The sequence below is a fragment of the Limulus polyphemus genome, unplaced genomic scaffold (assembly GCF_000517525.1).
Source record: "Limulus polyphemus unplaced genomic scaffold, Limulus_polyphemus-2.1.2 Scaffold7846, whole genome shotgun sequence".
Taxonomy (NCBI): domain Eukaryota; kingdom Metazoa; phylum Arthropoda; class Merostomata; order Xiphosura; family Limulidae; genus Limulus; species Limulus polyphemus.
In genome coordinates, this window is record NW_013673456.1 from 4,655 (window position 1) to 13,519 (window position 8,865).

Sequence of the window (8,865 nt, forward strand, 5' to 3'; positions counted from 1 at the left end):
TTAAGTGTATCGCAGAGTTGTATTCGGAAAGAATAAACCAGTTTTATTAAGTAAGGACTTGTGCTAAAGTTTCGTCGGAAACAAAGTTACGGAAAGTTAATTAACAAACGGAGATGTAACAAATTGGTGTCAGAGAGTGGGATAAAAAAAAATGGAAACGAGAAGCGGCAAATCAAACTACAGCATAGCAGACTTGATGGCAGCAATACAAGAACAGCAAAAGAAACAAGAAGAACGAGAAAATAAACAAGAAAAGAAACAAGAAGAACGAGAAATTAAACAAGAAGAGAAATTACGGCAGTTGTTAGAGGAAAAAGAAAAGAAATAAGAAGAACGAGAAATTAAACAAGAAGAGAGGTTACAGCAGTTGTTTAAGGAAAAAGAAAAGAAACAAGAAGAAAGATTACAGCAGTGGCAAGAAAACCTACTACAATGGCAGCACGAACAGCAAAATAAACAAGAGAGATTACAACAGTTGTTGGAGGAAAAAGAAAATAAACAAGAAGAACGAGAAAAGAAACAAGAAGAGAGATTACAGCAGTGGCAACTGGACCAAGAAAGGAAACAGGAAGAAAGTCTCCAACAGTTGCAGGAAAGTCAGCAGCAACTACAAGAAAGTCAGCAGCAACTACAGGAAAATCATCAACAATGGCAAGAGGTACAAATGGAAAATATCAGTAAATATCTCAGTCTATCTGAGACATAATACTAGATTATATATAATTATCAAGTGTTCTTTGTATTGGTTTATAATATTTTTATATTTAATAATTATTGTTTATACATTCACTTTAATTTAATATGATATTAGAATATTTATTAATTTATTTTTATCTAAACATTTGATGTAGAAGTACTGTTAAATGTTTTATTAAATTCTTCGTTGACACGTTTCAATTGATAATACAAGATATTCATGTAAACCATTTAGCTAATACTTCATGTTGGATAATGACTTAAGAAAATCCTAGTCATAAATATTACTTCAAAATATTTAGAATCAAGTTTATTCCACTCACCACCTTCAAAATCACTCTTCTTTTAGTTCAATATTCCCATTCCATCGAGTGCAGCTGTGGAGCGCATTTTCTCACTGGGAAAGACATTTTGAAGCCAAAAGGAACTGGACTGACGGATAACAAATTTGAGAAGCTGGTGCTACTGAAATAAAATAACAAATTAAAACAACAATAAAATTTAACAAATTATATTACTTTTTATAATAAAGCCTAAACTCTTTCCTATATGATCTCATTACACAAACAATTTCACTGATTGAATACTGAAGGAGTTTCACACATATTCATCCAGAATGTATTTTAGATAGCTTAAATCTACATTCACAGTGACTGTCCATAACAATTAAATCAGTGTCTCTTTTCAGTACGAGATTAGTCGAATGGATGAACACTATATGCAGTTGGTTAAGCCTTTAAGGTCATCTTGGAGTGTCCATGTTATTGTTGCGTCAGCGAGATCACGTGACTGTTCTCGCGCCACCTGCTTTCTGGAACTATCCCGTACCTTGGCGAATGCTCCAGCATTTGCTAGATGTGGGGTGGCTGGTGTGTAAGAGAGGGTGACAACGTGACGGAAAAGACAATGTGTGTGTGTAGACAGTGACTACTTGATCTGCAGTCAGAGAGTATTATTGAGCACGTTCGTTGTTATAGCGTTTGTTTTAGCGTGATTGTTGAAATTAAGTGTATCGTAAAGTTATATTCGGAAAGAATAAACCAGTTTTATTAAGTAAGGACTTGTGTCGCTAAAGTTTCTTCAGAACGAAGTTACGGAAAATCAATTAACAAACGGAGGCGTAATATTATTTTTATAAATTTTGTCATTTTATGTTATTTGCAGTATATGCATGAGAACAGCATTGCAATACAGTGAACCTAAGGTTGAAGTAAAGTACTGAACCCAGTTATTTATATTTTACTGACTGAGTTAGGATACTGAGTATGTGTTCTCATTTTTAATATACTTAAATAACTACTCAATTGAAAATAATTAAAACACAATTTAAGAAATTTAACTCTGGATGTATAGAAGAAAAATAAAACCCCTTTGCAACGGGCATTTCATATTTGATTTATTGGTTGTTGAATAAAGGCCTATAAACCATTTATCATTGTATTAAATGTGAATAACATTTATCAAAGTATGTCCTTATGGCCGGTAGAATTAGACACAGCAGGTGTATCAAGTTATTGCGTATCAGCTCGTTTGTCAATTTCCGGTATAAATTATTTCCGAGGAACTTCGGAGATACAAGTCCTTTCTCAACTAAAACTAGTTTATTCTTTCTCGATACAACTTTTTAATACACAGAATTTCCATAGTCACTTTAAACTTAACTATTTTTATAAACACACGCTATAAATCAAAGTGATTCACACACTTTACATACGGTGCCTACTGTTTGCTTGACTAAATTATATCTCTCTATATATCTATCTATCTATCCTCGCTTTATTTGTCGGGCTTATATACTAAAAAAAGAGTTGCAAATCAGTTGCCCTGTGGCAAAATTACAGAGATGATCTGTCAAAGACTTCAAGCATCAGGCTAAACTACAAAATCCTAATATAGAAGTTAACTACAATAATGACATTTTTAACCTGGCTCTATTGCCATTGAGGACAAAGTATTGTATTTGAGAAGAAGTGAGCTTCCATCAGTTGGTCTTCCTGAAGTTCAACACAATCAGGATGACAATCTCAATGGTGAGGTTCTGCGTGAGACCATTTATGATATTCAAGCTCTTAACCAAGAAGTTTCAGTTAATGAGCCAAATTTGCTACCTGTCCAAAGAACAGCGCATGCAGCAATAAATGACAGTGTCTGACATCCCAAGGGTGGAGTCTTTTTCATTGACGCACCAGGAGGAACAGGTAAAATATTTCTTATCAACCTGTTGTTGGTAGAACTTCGTTAACATGAGCAAATTGCACTTGCAGTTGCCTCATCCGGAATTGCAGCAACTCTTTTGCCTGGAGGTAGGACAGCCCATGCTGCATTTAAGCTCCCATAAATAAAAATGTTACATACAATATCAATAAAGGAAATTGGATGGCAGAAGTTCTCAGAAGATGCCTAATGATTGTTTGTACAATGTCTCACAAAGCAGCATTAGAAGCTTTGGATAGGACACTGCAAGATATTCGTGAAAGCATAAAGATAATGGGGGAGTCACTTTGGTTTTGGATAGAGATTTCAGACAAACATTGCCGGTTATTTCAAGAGGCACACGAGCCGAAGAACTTAAGGCTTGCCTAAAATCATCATATCTTTAAAGAAACTTAGTAAAATTCCACCTATCTACCAATATGAGAGCCCATCTGCATGGTGATCAATTATCTGGACAATTTGCTGACAGTCTGTTGCCACTAGGCAAAGGCAACGTCAAACAAGAACAACAAGGCACAGCTGACATGGGACCAATCTGTACACAAGTAACATTTGTTGATGAACTCATAGCAAAGGTTTTCCCAAACATTTTTGAAACTATCAAAATCACAGGTGGCTGTATAAAAGATCAATATTAGCTCCAAAGAACAATGTTGTCAATTTCCTCAACACACACCTGTTGCAGCAGATACCTGGCAATACCCAGTGCTACAAGTCAGTTGACTCAGTGCCTGATCAAATCCAAGTGGTCAACTATCTCCCAGAGTTTTTGAATTCACTTGAACCTCCAGGAGTCCCAACACATTGTCTCTGTCTAAAAGTAGAAGCACCAAAATTGCGATCCACCACGTCTATGCAATGGAACAAGCTTGGCAGTAAAGAAGCTCATGCCCCATATTATTGAAGCTACAATATTGCCTGGATGTGGTAAGGGTGAAGATGTGTTCACAACGAGAATCCCACTGATATGCCATTTGAGTTTAAGAGACTACAATTTCTCATTCGTTTAAGCTTTTCCATGTCCATCAACAAATCGGAAGGTCAGACATTGAAGGTAACTGGCTTGCAGTTGGAAGAGCCCTACTTCTCTCATGGACAGCTATATGTTGGATGCTCACGTATTGGCAGGCCAAAAAATCTTTATGTAAATTCTCCACGTGGAAAAACTGGGAACACTGTTTACCATGAAGACTTTAACTGACTATATTTTCATGAAACCCTCAGCTGACTATGTTTTTGATAAAAGTCGAGTTTCTTTGTATTGTGTATCTCTCTTACAAAGAAAATAAATATTTTGTTTGAAATAATTATAATTCAGGCACAATTACCATGAAGCTTTTTTAGTTATTTTCCTCTTAATCAAGTGGTCACCAAACTGAGTGCTTCGTTTCACGGGCAGCGCCGGGTATCCTGCTAGTCATTTAAAAAAATGGTAAAAAAAGTTATAGTAAATAAACCAATAAGATAATCACACGAAAACAAGACATAGATAATTAATATCTCAAGGAAGGATAATTTGTTATCAAATATAACCCTATACTTTGGTATTGGGAAAAATATTGTAAAAAAATAAATTGGCAATGGTATCTACTGTAGAGACTCGTCAGAGTTCACCTGTAAACAGACATGATAGTCTAGATTTGTTTTCCATTCTTCTTCTTCTTTGTGAATTACAAATAAATGCCTTCAACACCTGAAATGTGCTCACAAGTCGTGATAGAATTAATAAAAAAATATGTTACAAGAGCATAGGTTGAAAAACAAAACGTAATAAGCAATTCAACGATAGGCGATAGTTTTTTTTGTCAGAGTTCCCAAATTAAGTTTTACTTTCATATTAGTTTTAACCGCACATCACGCATATAGAATTTTTCCGTGCTAAAAAACGTAAACACCTGTGGCCAACAATATTTTGTCCGCATACATTCAATTACTCATTACTCTGTTCCTGTCACGTTGTGACCATCTTATATATACCAGACTAACCCCAAATCTAGTAAAAGCTAGGGCATTCACGAAGGAACAGGATATTTCTAGAAAACGTGGCGTGACACTAGTCACGTGACCTCGCTAACGCAACAGTATAATACGTGGACATACATTATTATGTTATATGTGTTTTAGTAATTTGTATAATACATGGACATACATTAGAACGTTATATGTGTTGTAGTAATTTGTATAATACATGGACATACATTAGAATGTTATATGTGTTGTAGTAATTTGTATAATACATGGACATACATTAGAATGTTATATGTGTTGTAGTAATTTTTTAAAAATACATGGACATACATTAGAATGTTATATGTGATGTATTAACTGATATAATACATTGACATACATTATAATGTTATATGTGAAGTGGTAATTGATATAATACATGGACATACATTAGAATGTTATATGTGATGTATTAACTGATATTGTATATGGGCATACATTATAATGTTGTATGTGATCGAGTAATTGATTTGATACATGGACGTACATTAGATTGTCATTTGTGTTGTAGTAATTGGTTTAAGACATGGATGTACATTAGAATGTGATATTTAATCACGTAATTGATATAATACATGGACACACATTAGAGTGTTATATTTGATGTCGTAATTAATATAGTACATGGAAATACATTAGAATTTTATATGTGATGTAGTAATTGATATAATACATGGACACACGTTAGAATGTTATATGTTTTATAGTAAGAGATATAGAACATAGACACACATTAGAATGTTATATGTGTTGTAGTAATTGATATATCACATGGATATACATTAGAATGTTATATGTGTTGTAGTAATTGTCATATATAATACATGGACATACATTAGAATGATATATGTAATGTACTAATTGATATAAAACACGGTTAACATTAGAATTTTATATGTGATGTAGTAATTGATATAATACATGGACATACATTAGAATCTTATATTTTTTGTAGTAATTGGTATAATACGTAGACATACATTAGAATGTTATATGTGATGTATTAACTGATATAGTACATGGACATACATTACAATGTTATAAGTGTTGTAGTAATTGGTTTAATACCTGGACGTACATTAGAATGTCAAATGTATTCAAGTAAGTGATATAATACATAAACATACATTAGAATGTTATATGTAATTTACTAAGTGATATAATACACGGTTAACATTAGAAATTTATATGTGATGTAGTAATTGATATAAAACAAGGACACACATTAAAATGTTATGTATGTTGTAGTAATTGATATAATATGTGGACACACATTAGAATGTTATATGTGTTGTAGTAATTGATATAATACGTGAACACACATTAGAAGGTAACATTTGTTCTAGCAATTGATGAAATACATACACATACATTAGAATGTTTTATGTCAAATAGTAAATGATATAAAACCCGGACAGACATTAGAATGTTATATGTGATGTAGTAATTGGTTTTATACATGGATACAACGAATAATGTTATATGTGTTTGAGTACCTGATATAATATATGAACACACATTGGAATGTTATATGTGTTGTAGTAATTGATATAATACATGGACACACATTAGAATGCTATATGTGTTGTAATAATTGATTTAATACACGGTTAACATTAGAATTTTATATGTAATGTACTAATAGATATAATACATGGACACACATTAGAATGTTATATGTTATTTACTAATTGATATAATATACGGTTAACATTATAATCTTATATGTGATGTAATAATTGATATAATACGTGGACACACATTAAAATGATATATATGTTGTAGTAATAGATATAATACATGAACATCCATTATAATGAAACATGTGATGTAGTAATTGATATAATACTCGATCATACATTAGAATATTATATGTGATGTAGTAATTAATATAATAAATGGATACACAGAAGGATGTTATATGTGAGCTAGTAATTAATATAATACATGGATACACAGAAGGATGTTATATGTGCTCTAGTAATTGATGTAATACATGCACATAGATTAGAATTTTATATGTCATGTAGTAATTGATATAATACATGGACATATGTTAGAATGTTATATGTGTTCTAGTATTTGGTACATTAAATTTCATACATTAGAATGTTATATGAGTTGAAGTAATTTATTTAATACATGGTCGTACATTAGAATCATATATGTAATGTTCTAAACGAAATAATACACGGTTAATATTAGAATTCTATATGTGATGTAGTATTTGATATAATACATGGACATACATTAAAATGTTATATGTATTGTAGCTATCGATATAATACATGGACATACATTAAAATGTTATATGTATTGTAGCTATCGATATAATACATGGACATACTATTGAATTTTATATGTGTTGTAGTATTTGATATAATACATGGACACAGATTAGAATGTTATAAGTGTTCTAATAAGAGATATAGAACAATAACACACGTTAAAATGTTATAAGTGTTCTAATAAGAGATATAGAACAATAACACACGTTAAAATGTTATATGTGTTGTAGTAATTGACGTAACACATGAAAACACATTAGAATTGTATAAGCGATGTAGTAATTGATATAATACATGGACACACATTAAAATGTTATATGTATTGTAGCTATCGATATAATACATGGACATACTATTGAATTTTATGTGTTGTAGTATTTGATATAATACATGGACACAGATTAGAATGTTATATGTAATGTACTAATTGATATAATACACGGTTAACATCAGAATTTTATATGTGATGTAGTAATTGATGTAATACATGGACACACATTAAGATGTTATATGTATTGTATTTATTGATATAACACATGGACATACATTAGAATCTTATATGTAATGTACTAATTGATATAATACATGGACATACATTAGAATGTTATATGTAATGTACTAATTGATATAATACACGGTTAACATCAGAATTTTATATATGATGTAGCAATTGTTATAATACATGGACACACATTAAAATGTTATATGCAATGTACTAACTGATATAATACACGGTTAACATTAGAAATTTATATGTGATGTAGTAATTAATATAAAACATGGACACACATCAAAATGTTATATGTATTGTAGTTATTGATATAATACACGGTTAACATTAGAATTTTATATGGGATGTAGTAAATGATATAATACATGGACACACATTAAAATGTTATATGTAAAGTACTAATTCATATTATATATGGACATACAATAGAATATTATATCCTACTTACTAATTGATATAATACACGGTTAACATTAGAATTTTATATGGGATGTAGTAAATGATATAATACATGGACACACATTAAAATGTTATATGTAAAGTACTAATTCATATTATATATGGACATACAATAGAATATTATATCCTACTTACTAATTGATATAAAACACTGTTAACATTAGAATTTTATATGTGATGTAGTAATTGATATAATACATGGACACACATCAAAATGTTATATGTATTGTAGTTATTGATATAATACACGGTTAACATTAGAAACTTATATGTGATGTAGTAATTGATATAATACATGGACATACATTAGAATTTTATATGTGATGTAGTAATTGATATAATACGTGGACATACATTAGAATTTTATATGTGATGTAGTAATCGGTTTTATACATGGATACAAGGTATAATGTTATATGTGTTTAATAACTGATATAATATATGAACACACATTGGAATGTTATATGTGTTGTAGTAATTGATATAATGCATGGACATACAGTAGAATGTTATATGTGTTGTAGTAATTGGTTTAATACATGGACATACATTACAATGTTATATGTAATTTACTAAGTGATATAACACATGGTTAACATTAGAAATTTATATGTGATGTAGTAATTGATATAATACATGGACATACATTAGAATTTTATATGTGATGTAGTAATCGGTTTTATACATGGA